Source organism: Oryctolagus cuniculus, chromosome 9 (assembly GCF_964237555.1).
Source record: "Oryctolagus cuniculus chromosome 9, mOryCun1.1, whole genome shotgun sequence".
NCBI lineage: Eukaryota > Metazoa > Chordata > Mammalia > Lagomorpha > Leporidae > Oryctolagus > Oryctolagus cuniculus.
Genome location: NC_091440.1, coordinates 124565967 through 124580912, shown reverse-complemented (window position 1 = coordinate 124580912; position 14946 = coordinate 124565967). Strand labels below are relative to the sequence as shown.

The window sequence follows — 14946 nt, the reverse complement described above, 5'->3', positions numbered from 1 at the left end:
GGGCTGTGGTCTCTCTGAAACACATAAGCAGATACTGTCCTTTAGGCTGCTGGACAGACTCACAGAGTTTTGGAGCTAAGGAGAAAAGTCAGGATGGAAAGAGACTGAGAAGCACCAGCAAACAGGTGGTGGTGAAACTCCAGAAGGGGAAAGGAGACCTACACCTGTGGTGTAGACATGACGTGGGACACCTGCATCCCCTATGGGAGTGACTGGGTCCAAATCCCAGCTCTGCTTCCAATTCCAGCCTGGAAGGCAGCAAGCGATGAGGTGTTGGCTCAAATACTTGGGTCCCTGCCACCCATGTCGGAGACCTGGATTGAGTTCCAGGCCCCTGGCTTTGGCCTGGCCCAGTCCCAGCTGTTGTGGGTATTTGAGGAGTGAATCGAGGAGTAGATTTGCCTCTGTCTCTGTGTCGCTCTCTGCCTTTCAAGTAAATAAACAAACAAAAATGGAAGAAAGCAAGCCTAGGATGAAGGGTGATAGAATCCCAACATTTGAATGTGCTACGGTTTAGACAAAAACTAGGAGTAGAAAATCACAGAAATGTCAAGATTCAACAAAGGAGGAACTGGTACGCAGACCCAACATTACTGAGAAACAAACGTGGAGATAATGAGGGGGCCAGGGGTGACCTCACCCAGGTCAGCAATGAGGAGAATTCCGGGGGTGGGGAGTGAGAAGAGAAGCACAGTAGAGGAGAGGAAGTGAAAGTAGGAATCCCAGGGGTGTGGGAATTTCTCAAAATCTCAGCCTGGAGAGGAGGGAGGAAGCTGGAGGAAGACAGGGGGCTTAAGAATAACCATGTTTTCAACGGGTTTCCATGCCCAAGAGAAGGAGGTGTTGACACGAGAGGGAGGAAGGGGAGAGAGCTGAGAGCCGGGGGAAGGGGTCTCTTGACAAGGGGCCAGGAAGCAGGCGGCCGGCTGCCCGTGGCGTTGCTGGAAGGACATGGAGTGGCAGGGGTTCTGCGGCAGGGGCTCTCCCCTCAACAGTCCCGCCCCCCCCGTGACCTGCTCGGGCCAGGTGTGCCTGAAATTTAATAACATAAGCTGGAGGGATAAAAGCATATCAAACAATTTTAATGAAAAGTCATTTAAAAGACAAGTTATAACTTCTTTTTGATTTATTTTTTGGTCAAAGTAGGTGTGGGCACGACTGTAAAGGTGTGGATGAGAAAAAGCTGACCTGGGTGGGGGAATGTGCATTCACATGGCTTCACCCAGAGACACCCAACTCCGACCTCCCAAAGGATGAATCCCGGTCATGACCTGCACAGCTCCAACTCAAAGACCCACTCAAGAAGCCTTGGCCCAACTCAGAAGATTCCCCAATGCAAGGCCATTGGACATGTTTCACTTACACATGGATCATTCTGGTGGTGACTCTGTTTTAGTAAGTGGTGTCAATTACTCAAACAGTGTGTGGTCCTGATCACTTCACAGAAGAGGGTTCTGGCTCTACTTGGTGCTAGGGTATGCAAGGTCTTTTTGGTGAAGGATATGGGGAGGTGGGACACGGCTGAAAGCAGAGGAGGGGCTCAAAACCGTGTGCAGCCTTTGTCTTGTGCCCCTGGAAGCCTGGACACAACCCACTGCTGGAGGGGCACAGTCCAGAAGTTTCCTCCTGGCAAACTCACTGGAGTACACACACGGGGTTAGTAACAGACCAGCACAGTTGTCCCAGGCTTGCTCCTCCTGCCCCTTCTACACTGCCAGGGGAAACCTGAGGAGATGTCCAGTAGCTCACGGCTTCCCTGGCCTATCCCTCTACTGCTCTCTCTTCCTCTTTTACTTCCTCGCTCTTCTCTTGCTAAATCCATACTGAGTAAACCTCTCGTGGTCATGGCTGGAGAAAGGACAGTTCTGGCTCCATTCTGGCGGGGCAGCTGTGGCTCTGTTGGGTTGGTCACTCCTGAGAGGTCTCTGGATGAGCCCTTTGCCCCACACTTCCATCCTTCTGAGTACAATGTTAATACTGTGGCAAAACAGGCCAAATTAAGCCAAGCTACGCAAGCAGCCTTTTGTTCCTGTCATTATTCGGATACCTGTCCAACACACCCTGTGAGTACTCCACCCAAGGTGGATGTTACAGTCTGAATGCCTGTGGCCCCCTCCCATTCAAACTGAAATCCTACGCCCGGACGTGATGGAATTCTGATGGCATCCAGAGGTGCAGCCTCAGGTGGTGGTCATCGGGATGGAGCCCTCATGAAAGGGATTAGTATACAGACAAAAGCACCCAAGGGAGCTCCCCTATCCCCTTTTATGCCATGTGAGGCATGGCAAGAAGACAGCCAATTATAATCTAAGAAGCAGAGCACTTCTCAGACAACAAATCTGTGAGCACCTTGGTCCTGGATGCCTCAGCTTCAGAACCAAGACGGGTAAATTTCTGCTGTGTGACAAACTCTGTGACAGACCAGACAGAAGACATGCTGGCTAGAGAAAGAGAAGAGCCTTGTGCTGCCTCCCAGAGGCTCATGGGGGCAGGGAATCCACCAGACCTAGGATTTTCTCCAGCAGTATTTGGTACCTGTTGGGTAGCAGCGAGACTGTCAGAGAGCTGAACTGATTCAGAGCTGGGATTTCTGGAATAAATGAGACCAGAGGATAATGGTGTCAGGGAGTTGAGAACAGGGGCACACAGTGAGTGAAATAAAAGCTTAGAGGGAGGGAAGGAAGGAGAGACTACGTGTGTGTGTGTGTACGGCAGGTAACAAATAAGGAAAAATGACACAATCAGAGGAAAGGTGGTTTTGAAGGATTTTTTTTCTCCTGTCCCCTTTAACACAGAGAGAGGAGAATCTCTGGAGCAATGCTTCTGGGTTTCAGGGTAAACAGTGTATGTACATCTCCTCTCCCCAGATGACAACTGGCCACCTACATGGACGCTTCCTGCTGTCACAGTGGGAGCCAGCTACTAGCATCTTGTGGAGAGACCAGGGGTGCAGCTGCACCTCCTGGAGGGAGGAGAACCGGCCCCACAACAGAGAATTGCCCAGCCCCAATGTCAAGAGAGCCAAGGGAGAGAAACCATGTCCCAGGGAACACCACCATGATGGGAAAAGTGTGATGAGTCCCCCCAAGATGGAAACGACCCAGGAGTTTTTAAACGTGCCTGGCTGGCTAGGGAAGCAGGTTTCTCAGCGGCTTTACGCTGCTCTGAGAGGGAAGGTGAAGGAGGACATGACTGGGAGGGGACTACAGGAACACCTGGGAGGAGGTGGCCGTGGCTGGAGATAGCCCGGTGCCAGGTGCCACCTCTGAGCAGGCCAGCACCTACACCGGGACATCCCTGCAGCCCCTGGAGCAAATATGCCCCGTGCCTGATGTGCAGGCATCAGCTCTCCCTCTTTCTATACATTCAGAGTGTTTTCCTTCCTAGGGAATGGCTACTCTATTTGCTCTTTCAACTGCTACAGATAACATTAGCAAACTTGGTAGGGATCATCTTATCCTGTTATGTTTTTCTTTCTCTTGTTATTTATAGCCCAACCATCTAAGTCTAGTGATAAAAGAGAATGCATCTTTTTAAAGTTGTTTTTTGTTTTCCTCAAGATGTTGGCAAATTCTGTGTTCTAAAAATACACAGACAACTTCTGTACTCTGTTTTGCTACACAGAGAGGGTCACTGTTGGATTGCTCATTAGATGTTATATTTAGCAAAGTGGCTCTGTAATCTGCTCCTCATACGTGGAGAAACTCTGTAATTACCAAGGTCACGAAGACTGAGAGGCCTCAATGAGCCTGGGCAAGACGGACCAACTGCGTACGACATGAACTGCAGCAACCGAGGGCTCTCAAATCTCAGCATCCAGAATCACCTGCAGGGCCCAACACAAAAGATTTCTGGCCCCTACACCCAGAGTTTCTGACCCAAGGGGCCTGGGGGTGGGGCCCAGGAATTGGCTGATATTCTTGGTGTGATACTGCTCCATACTGAGACCGCTGCAGATTCTGACACTTAATTTTTTTAAAAGATTTATTTCTGAGGTTGGTGCTGTAGCGTAGCAGGTAAAGCTGCTGCCTGCAATGCTGGCATCCCATATGGGTGCCGGTTCAAGTCCTGGCTGCTCCATTTCCGATCCAGCTCTCTGCTATGGCCTGGAAAGGCAGCAGAAGATGGCCCAAGTCCTTGGGCCCCTGCACCCACGTGGAAGACCTGGAAGAAGCTCCTGGCTCCTGGCTTCAGATCGGTTCAGCTCCAGCCGTTGTGGCCAACTGGGGAGTGAACCAGCAAATAGAAGACACCTCTCCCTCTCTCCCTCTCTCTCTCTCTCTGCCTCTCCTTCTCTCTCTGTGTAACTCTTTCAAATAAATAAATAAATCTTTTTAAAATTTATTTCTTTAAATGTAGAGTGATAGAGAGGGAGAGACAGAGAGATCTTCCAGCTGCTAGTTTACTCCTCAGATGCCCTTAACAGCCAGGGGTGGGCCAGGCTGAAAACAGAAGCCGAGAACGCTGTTGGGACCTCTCACATTTGTAACAGGGGCCCAGATACCTGGAGCACCTCCTCTGCCTCTCTGCTGCATTAGAATCGAGGTGGAACTCAAACCCTGGCACTGTGCTACGGGATGCAGGTATCCCAAGTGGTGGCTTTACCGGCTGCACCACAACATGCCTTCACATTTAATTTTGATGACTTCTGTTTTGGTATTAGGCTATGTTTAAGAAATTGGCTGTCCACCTTTCAGCATGACATAGTATGCTGTTCTCTAAGAAAAAGGCTAGATTTAGTTCTTTTAACGGGCATTCCTGTGAACACACACATCTGAGAGATGACGACATTAAGCCCTAAGATATTCTGCAAACTTGCATGTTAAAAGTAACTGCTGGTGGCCGGCGCCGCGGCTCACTAGGCTAATCCTCCGCCTAGCGGCGTCGGCACACCGGGTTCTAGTCCCGGTCGGGGCACCGGATTCTGTCCCGGTTGCCCCTCTTCCAGGCCAGCCCTCTGCTGTGGCCAGGGAGTGCAGTGGAGGATGGCCCAGGAGCTTGGGCCCTGCACCCCATGGGAGACCAGGAAAAGCACCTGGCTCCTGGCTCCTGCCATCGGATCAGCGCGGTGCGCCGGCCGCAGCGCGCCGGCCGCGGCGGCCATTGGAGGGTGAACCAACGGCAAAAGGAAGACCTTTCTCTCTGTCTCTCTCTCTCTCACTGTCCACTCTGCCTGTAAAAAAAAAAAAAAAAAAAAAAAAGTAACTGCTGGTATGATTTTAATGATTTAATTTCTTTTCTATTATCTCTTTAAAAGGACCAATAAGAAATGTCCACCAAAACTGTAATTATTAAACACACAAAAATCTAGAACTAAAGGACTACGTAGTTGGCTTCAGATCCATGATTTCTCACTTGCATGGAATACCAGGCAGACGGGGTGGACAATGTGGCACAGCGGGCCAAGCTGCTCCCTGGGCTATCACATCCCACATCACTGGTCTGAGATCCGCCTACTTTGTGCTTCTGACGCAGCTCCCTGCTAATGCCCGCTGCAGGGGGTGGGGAGGGGGCGCAGATGATGTCCATGTCGTGGAGTTCCTTCCATCCACGTGAGAGATCTGAACAGAGCTCTGGTCTCCTGGCTTTGGCCTGGCTGTTGTGCGCATTTAGGAAGTGAACCAATGGATGGAGGACCTCTCTCTCTCTCTCTTTCTCTCTCTTTCTCTCTTTCCCCTTTCCCTCCCACCACCCCTCCCTCTCTCTGTTTTTCTATGTCTTTCTTCTCTGTCACTCTGTTTTCAAATCAATCAATCAATCAATCTTTTAAAAATATCAGGAAGGGACTGACGCTGTGGCACAGTGGGTAGAATTCCTGTCTGCGACTCCAGCATCCCATATAGGCTCAAGTTCATGTCTCAGCTGCACTACTTCCCATCCAGCACCCTGCCAATGCACCTGGGACAAGCAGCAGAAGATGGCCCAGGTGTTTGGGTCCCTGCACCAATGTGGGAGACTTAGAAAAAGCCCCTGGCAGGGCTGGCACTGTGGTGTAGTGGGTAAAGCTGCCACCTGCAGTGCCAGCATCCCATATGGGTGCTGGTTTAAGTCCTAGCTGCCCCTCTTCCAATCCAGCTCTGCTATGGCCTGGGAAAGCAGGAGAAGATGACCCAAGTCCCTGGGCCCCTGCACCCGCATGGGAGATCTAGAAGAAGCTCCTGGCTTCTGGCTTCAGATCGGCACAGCTCCAGCCATTGTGGCCATTTGGAGAGTGGATCAGCAGATGGAAGACCTCTCTCTCTGCCTCTCCTTATCTCTCTGTGTAACTCTGAATTTCAAATAAATAAATAAATCTTTGAAAAGAAAAGAAAAGAAAAGAAAAGAAAAGAAAAGAAAAGAAAAGAAAAGAAAAGAAAAGAAAAAGAAAAGAAAAGAAAAGAAAAAGCTCCTGGCTCCTGGCTTTGGCCTGGCCCAGCCCCAGTCACTGTAGCATTTGGAGAGTAAACAAGTGGAGGGAATATTCTCTCTTTCTGTCTTTCCATCTCTTTCTCTCTCTCTCTAATGCTGCCTTTCAAATAAATAAAGTGAATCATCAAAAAAAAATACCAGGTAGATATTCTATTAATAATGACAATACTTCTTTTGTCGGTTAACTTCAAATTTTTTTACTCATCTTGGTCTAAAATAATCACTAAACATTAGGTAGTATTTTGGAATTTCCTTTCTCTTCCTATTTTGGAAATTTTCATTCTGCATTAAGTAAACAATATTGTTTTGTCCTCAAATATTACTGCTTTTTAACCTTTAAAAATTAAACATTTCGTGGACACTGCATTCCACAAGCTGGATAAGATGTAGAATAACCTAAAGTTGACGAGATCTGATAAAAGTATTTAGACAATGAACTAATTTATCTAAAGTTAACATTTCCCAGAGACTTGACAGCAGGGTTACAAATGATAATTCCATGGCAAATATCAGAGGCTTGCTTCAATAATGCTATCTCTACAAAACTAATTTCATAGCATTTTAATAGGAACAATGAAACCAAATCAACTAGGAAATTATTGATTAACCAATGAAAGAAATAATAAGCCCTTGCAATGCAGCATAATTAGGGGGATCCTGCTTTAATTCCCATGATTTTGAAAGTATTTCTGAGGACAGGAAGAGAGAGTCTATCAGTTACGTCACCTCAGCTGATTGTGAATGGGTGCCTGGAGCCCTCTGATGTTGGGAAGGGTCTGGAAGGCCATCTGGGTTCTGAAGAAGTGTGGCATTTCTTCAGCCACGTCTACCACGGCATGGGACAACTGGTGGCACAAATGCTGTGTCCTTGCTATTGATCCTCTACGTATCTAGGGGGAGAGGGGGAGAGGTTTGTTTTTTTTTGTTTTTTTTTTTTTTTTTCCTTTTCCAATTTCTTCCCATACAGGGTGTGTGAATTAGTCTCTCCTACACACTATGCTGAACTCAGTGAAGATACGTCAATACTATTTTCTTTCTTTCTTTTGTTTTTTTTTTTTTTTTTGGACAGGCAGAGTGGACAGTGAGAGAGAGAGGGAAAAAGGTCTCCCTTTGCCGTTGGTTCACCCCTCAATGGCCGCTGTGCAAAGATGACACACAAGTGGCCAACGGGCATGTAGAAAGGTGCTGTCGTTACTGATGATCAGACAAAGGCGAAGCAAGACCACAATGAAATATCACCTCAAGCCATCTGGATGGTCACTATCCAAACAACAGATCACAAAAAGAACTGGCAAAGATGTGAAGATAGTGGAATCTTTATGTGATGTTGGTTAGGAATCTAAAAATGGTGCAACCACTATGGGAAACAGCAGAGAGCTCTAAAAAACAAAACAAAACAAACTTGAAAATGGAGTTACCATATGATCACATGCAATTTCATTTCTGGACTTATACCCAAAGGAACTAACCAGAAGGTCTCAAGGAGATATTTGCGCACATACATTCCTCACAGTGTTATTTATAACAGCATACATCAGTGCATGGATGAATTAAGAAAATGTGGTCTACACATACTATGGAATATTATATAGCCTCAGAAAAGAAGAAAATCCTCCTGTGGATGAAACTTGAAGGTAGTATGCTAAATGAAATAAGCCAGTCACAAAAAGACAAATACTAGTGACTGGAATTATTTGGTATTCAAAACAGTCAAACTCACAGAAACAGCTAGAACAGTGATTGTGGCTGGGGAGATGGAGGATTGTTTTTAATGGGTATAGTTTGAGTTTTGTGAGACACAAAGTTCTGCAGACTGGTTGCATGACTGACCATGTGAGTTTGGTTAACACTACCAACTGTACACTTAATGGTTAAGATAGGAAATTTGATTGTTTTTTATAATTTAAAAAGAAGTTGCTGTGCTGGTTTGGAGGGATGGTGCGAAAGGTATAAGGACCTGAACCCACCACAGCAGACTGGAGAACTGCGGTTAATCGAGATGCGTGGGCAAGAGCATCCTGGGCTGCTCCAGTCTGCACTCTGACCCCACACTTAGGAGCTGGGTAACCTGGTCAAGCCACCCGACTCTGGGCCTCAGTGTCCTCATCACCACCCGCATTTACCCTCCAGGTTGTTCCAAGGCTTAAATTAACACAGGAAGAAGGATTAGGAGCTGTGCAGCCATAGCTAGGACTTTAATAAAGGCTAGATTTCATTTGTATCCTTATAATTGCAACAATTCAAGAGGATCCAGCCTGTAGCACTGGGCAGACTGCTTCAATATAAACATACTGGAATGAGATCTCTATATATAGCGTTAGCTTACAAGAATGTTAAACACATGGAAACCATTCTGGAAAGCTTTCAGTTTTAACCAGTGTATGTAATGCACTGATTTAAGTGATCTATAGGTAGGCGGGTAAATACTTTAAAAGGAAATGCTGAAGTCACAAAAAAACCACTATCCCCCTATTATTTTTATATTTTATAAATAAACATGAAAATATTTTGTATTTCTAAGACTTTTCAGAAAATAAAATTCAAAAAAGAGAAGAAACAGTGATATTCTATCACATAATGGAAAGATTAGTGTCAAACTCCGATATGTGTAGCTAATTTCAATGGTTTGGTGTTAGGAACAGTAACTCAGTGGACTGCAAGTCCCTTCTCTCCCCATCTGCCGCCGCTGCTGCTACCTCCTTCCAAAATAGGTCTCAAAATACGTAAGGCGTTAGATAGAAAAAATACCCGCTTCAAATACTTAGGAAAAGCGAGGACAGGTGCCTGAATGGTGGGGAACACCAGTGAATAGTGGGGACAGAAAAGCAGACTTCCCTGTCTCTTCACAGACAGAAACAGACTCGGGCTACACCAAAGACTTCAGTGTAAAGTGAGTAGAAGGAAATGTAGCTGTGAATAAAAGCAAATCAGAAGTAAGAAAATACTGGCAAACCTAATGACAGAGAAATGAAGTCTGAAAGAACACTGCATTACATTTTCTTCAGAGCTCTGGGACAAGGCTGCTCTGGCAGTCACACTTTGAGAAATTCATCTTAAATACAATCAGAGGGGCAGAGCAAACATCCGTGTAGGATGTAAACTGACTTTATTACCCATAATAGTAAAACTGTCCAAACATCCTAGGGGTGGCATAATAATGATTTTATTTAATAAATTATTAATTCTCTGTCCTGTGCCTATTTGGGGAAGATCAGAGATGCCAACAGAAGTGTATTTGTAAGCCAAATTAAAAACGCCCTAATTGAGGGCTGGTGTGGCACAGCAAGTTAGGCTATGATGCTGACACTCCATACAAACGCAGCTTCGAGCCCGGTAGTTCCACTTCCAGTTCAGCTCCTTGCTAAAGCGCCTGAGAAAGCAGTGCAGGAGGATCCAAGTACTTGGGGCCCTGCTACCAACACGAGAGAGCTGAATGGAGTTCCTGCATTCGGGCTTTGGCCTGGCCCAGCCCCCTCCATTGTGGCCATTTGGGCAGTGAGATGGAAAATCTCTCTCTCCCTCTCAGACTCCATAACTCTGCCAATCAAACACATAAATTAAAAAAAAAGAAATGCCATAATTGGCTAAATGGTATAAGCGGTCAATGTAGAGAACAGGAATTAAGGCCAAGGCGAGAACTTCGTGTGCTGGGATTTTTAAAAATGTCTTCACCAGCATCAGCCATGTGTGTTTGCTGAGTACAAGGTGCAGTTTAAACACGTTGTGTAATGGTGTCCTCAGGGAACTAGCGTACCTGTCACCTCAAATATTCAGCCTATCTTTGCAGTAAGGACATTCAACATTTTCTAGGTATTTTGATATCCTGGTCAAGGAGACCACACACACAAGGATGTCCCCTAAAGCTGTAAGCAAGCTGAAAGCTTCCTATCACCTAGTGATGCCCATTACAACACATCAATTACTCACGTGTTTGTGGCAATGCTGGCATAGACAAACCTACTGCACCACCAGTCCTATAAAGGTATAGAATATACAATTACATAGAGCACATAATACTTGACAATAAACTGCTGCTACTAGTCTAATAAGTATTTACTACCCTCTACTTTTTAGCATGGTTTTATTTTTATTTATTTATTTCTGACAGGCAGAGTGGACAGTGAGAGAGAGAGAGAGAGAGAGAGAAAGGTCTTTCTTTTTCCGTTGGTTCACCCCCCAATGGCTGCTGCGGCCGGCGCACCACGCTGATCGAAGCCAGGAGCCAGGTGCTTTTCCTGGTCTCCCATGGGGTGCAGGGCCCAAGGACATGGGCCATCCTCCACTGCACTCCCGGGCCACAGCAGAGAGCTGGACAGGAAGAGGGGCAACTGGGACAGAATCCGGTGCCCCAACCGGGACTAGAACCCGGGGTGCCAGTGCCGCAGGCGGAGGATTAGCCTATTGAGCCACGGTGCTGGCCAGCATGGTTTTATTTTTTAATATTTTTTAGAAGATTTGTTTTCTTATTTGAAAGGAAGAGTTGCAGAGAGAGAGAGGAAAAGTGAGCGAGCGAGCGAGAGAGCGAGGAATCTTCCCTCCACTGATTCATTCCCCAAATGGACACAACAGCCAGGGCTGGGCCAAGCTGAAACCAGGCGCCAGGAGCTTCATCTAGGTCTCTCTTGTGGGTAGCATTTGCCCAAACACTTGGGCCAGCTTCTGCTGCTTTCTCAAGCCATTAGCAGGACGCTAGATCGGAAATGGAACAGCCAGGAATCAAACTGGCACCCACATGGGATGCCGGCACTGCAGACAGTGGCTGTACCCGCTACGCCACAGGGTCGGCCCCATTTACAATTATTTTAGAGTGCACTCCTTCTCCTTACTACGGAAAGCAAAGCTGCTGTGTACAGTGCACATGCTCCATGGCAGCAGCCCAACGCATCTCAAGTGGACTGAGATCTTGATTTCATCAAGCGGCCACAGGAGTGACGGGCTGACACCTCTCGGATTGTGCCAGGCACTCGGTGCTGTCTGCCCCACAATGAAAAGCCCTAACAAGTGTCTGCCCGGTGTTAAGTGATGTCTGACTGCATACAGTGCACTACTGCTAACTAGAGTTACTCTACTGTGTAACAGGGCACCGGCACTGGCTCCTTGTATCTAACGGTAACTTTGTTCCGAGGGCTAGTGCTGTGGTGCAGTGGCTTCAGTCACTGCTTGTGACGATGGCATCCTACGCTGGAGCACCCGCTCAAGTCTCAGCTGCTCTGCCTGCCATCCAGCTCCCTGCTCACGCACCTGGGAAGGCACCAAAAGATCCAAGCACTTGGGCCCCTGCACCCACATGGAAGAGACCTGGATGGAGTGCCTGGCTCCTGGATTCATCCTGGTCCAGACGCGGCTGCTGTAGTCACTTGGGGAGTGAACCAGTGGGCATCCCTCACCCTTTCCCTCTCCCTCTGTCATTCTTCCTTTAAAATAAATACATCTTCAAAAAAAAAAAAAACCAGAATTTTGTTTCCGCTGACCAAGCTCTTCTCATCCCCATCCCCGTCTACCCTCCCTAGTCTCTGGTAACCCTGTTACGTTCTCCTTCTCAGAGAAGAATCACTCTGGACTCCACATCTGAGGGAGATCGTGCGACACGTGTCTTTCTGCACCAGGCTGATTTCCTTTAACAGACTCCAGGCTCATCCACGACGTTGCACCTGGCAGGACTGAATCCTATTCCGTGTGCATTGCACACCCACAATTTCTTGATCCATTCGGATTCAGATGTTGACCCCATATACATCTCACCTGCTGTGAACAGTGTGCCAGCGAACACGGGGAGCAGGTATCCCTTTCATATGCTGACTTCATTATGCCCTCAAACACAAGCTGACTTCTAACCAATACATATGCATTACCTTCACATGCAAAATACAAGAATACTACACAATTGTAACTTTTAAAAATCATTAGACTATAAAAAACTAGAAAAAGAGAATGCTCAAATGTTGACTGAATTTTTTACTAGGCAGTGACATTACAGGTGATTCAAATTTTCTTACTAGCATCTTTATGTACTTTTAAATTTCAACAATTAAAATTCTTTTATAATAAGAAAAAGCTAATTAATGAAATATGGGGATGAGTCTTTGGCCTAGTGGTTATGACGCCAGTTAAGATGCCCACAGTCCCTATCAGATTACCTGGGTTCCTGATTCCAGCTTCCTTCTAACGCAGATCCTGGGTGGTAGCAGGTGTTAGGATGCTGCCATCCATGTGGGAGACATGGATTAAGTTTCCAGCTCCCAGGTTCAGCCTAGTCCAGACTTAGCTGCTGCTGCAGCCATCTGAGGAATGAACCAGTGGATGAGAGCTCTCTGGCTGTCGCTGGCTTGCAAATGACAAGCAAATAAATAAAAATGAAATATGCCTCTAATATGTTATTACAAAGAAATAGATGTGTTCTTTCTATTTCTATTTATGAATTTTTATATTTTATCTGTGATCTTTTCTTTCATATAATTAACATTTCAGGCAGTACTACTGAATTTTTCTTGGTCTTCGTTACGTGAATAGCACACTCTGGGCTCCCAGTTAACTGAACGGTCAGATAACTGTACTCTTGGTCTCAATATCAGTGCTGGGAGAGGAGAAGCTCAGTCAACCAAGTTTTAGATCTTCAGGAGTTCTATCAAGCTCGAAATTTACATAATTTAGGCTTCACATTTCAAAATATAAAATTATTCAATGTACTTACCTTGAAGGTAAAATGCAACAGATTTCCTCCTGGACAGCAGTGAATGTCTGACAGTCAGCCAAGAGCTAGGACTGCCTGTGAAAAAGTGTAAATTCACGCCGGCGACACAACCATTCAAGAATCTGAGACAAGTCTTCAGTGACTCAACACGCAGCTCTCACAGGGACAGAATCCTCCACAGTGTCCAGTATTCACAACAGTGGCTGGGCATTCAGCACAGAAGGTGGCCAAGGTTAAAAGGGACGGCATGTGGGGCAGGTGCTTGGCCTTGTGTCTGAGACGCTGGTTAAGATATCCACGTCCCAAACTGCAGCGCCTGCGTTTAAGTCCCAGCTCTGTCTCCTGGTTCCAGCTTCCTGAAAACGCAGACCCTGGAAGGCAGCACTGATGGCTCAAGGAATTGGATTCCTGACATCCTCATGGGAAGCCTGGATTGAGTTCCTGGCTCCTGGCTTTGGCTCAGTCCTGTCCTGGCCACTGTGGGCATCTGAGGATTCAAACAGCAGATGGGTGCTCCGTCTCTTCAAAAAGTTCACAGAAAATGGACTTAACAGGTAAGTTTATTTTTGTTTGAAAATGTTTGAAACCCATGCACACGAGGGATCTTCAAAAAGTTCATGGAAAATGCCTATTATGACAAAAACCTACGCATGGATTTCAAGATTGTTCTCCACCAAAATAAACAACCTGTAACTGCATTTACCCATGAATGTTTGGAAGCACCCTGGTACACTGAAATCAGCAAGCAGCAGGTCCTGTGGTTGCTGCTTCCCTGTCTTCCCAGGAAACCGCGGTGTCTGAGGACCACGGCGCCCTTGCCTTTTCCGTTGCCTCTGAGAGCACAGTCCAGGACGGGCGTCTGCATGGAAACGAATGGAGTTGTTTATTACGAAACATCCAGACCTTCTTTAAAGATGCCTTTCAGATGTCTCTCAGCAGCCAATCGCCTGCCTCTCTGCTGGTCACATGCACCTTCCCCAACACCCGCTCTCACTTGGGTTCTCAAGTAATCAAGTTTTGCATGGGGTAGCAATTTCTATTCACTCTCCAAACGGCCACAAGGCCGAGGCTGGGCCAGGCTGAAGTCTGGAGCCTGGAACTCCATCTGGGGGTTGCCCACCTGGGTGGCAGGAGGCCCAAGCACTTGGGCCATCTGCTGCTGCTTTCCCAGGTTCATTAGCAAGATCGGAAGTGGAGCACCCAGGACCCGAACTGCTGCCCATATAGTTGCCTTTTTGCATGCAACAGCTTAACCTTCTGTGCCTCAGTGCTGGTCCCCAAAATTCCTACTCTGACATTTGAGTTAAGTGTTTGGAAGACTTAAGATAATCTGACACTACTAATATATTTGTAAGATACATAGTTTCAAGCTTCTTGTGACACTAACTCCCCACTGTTCACTGTCACACTATGATCGTATAAACTGAGCTATAATGAGCACTGTCACTACAGCTAAGAACCAGACTATGTGTGAAGCATGGTACATAGCCTAAAAGCCTGGAAAGGTATTTCTTTTCACTCTTTCTCACACACACACACACACACACACACACACGTAAGTGGATCAATCTTCTGTACACTGGTTAATTCCTCAAATGCCCAAAACAGCCAGGTTGAACCAAGCCAAAGCCAGGAGCGCACTCAGAGTCTCCCACATGGGAGGCAGGGAACGAGTACTTAAGCCATTACCCGCTGCCTCCCAGGAAGCTGGAGAGTAAAGCTGCGACTCCAACCCAGGCACTCCGAGATGATAAGCAGGCTCCCATGCAGAGTTTTAGCCACTGTGCCAAGTGCTCACCCCAAAACAAGCATTCTTATGTCTATTTCACAAATGAAGAAGATGAGGT

General features: G+C 46.8%; 1 protein-coding gene across 2 annotated transcripts in view; it reads right to left on the bottom strand.

Annotated features, from left to right (window-relative positions):
- The window catches only part of SMCO2 (single-pass membrane protein with coiled-coil domains 2), an 86050-nt gene extending 72074 nt beyond the window's left edge, over positions 1-13976 (bottom strand). Inside the window, exons 1-3 of one of the 2 annotated variants that reach the window (XM_070049571.1) lie at positions 13100-13976; positions 12546-12733; positions 10336-10382 (exon numbers count right to left, since the gene is read on the bottom strand). The gene's annotated coding sequence lies outside the window, so the exon portion shown is untranslated. The remainder of the gene's footprint in view (positions 1-10335; positions 10383-12545; positions 12734-13099) is intronic. The other variant, XM_051850892.2, reaches the window with a different exon arrangement.
- Positions 13977-14946: the final 970 nt, after the last annotated feature.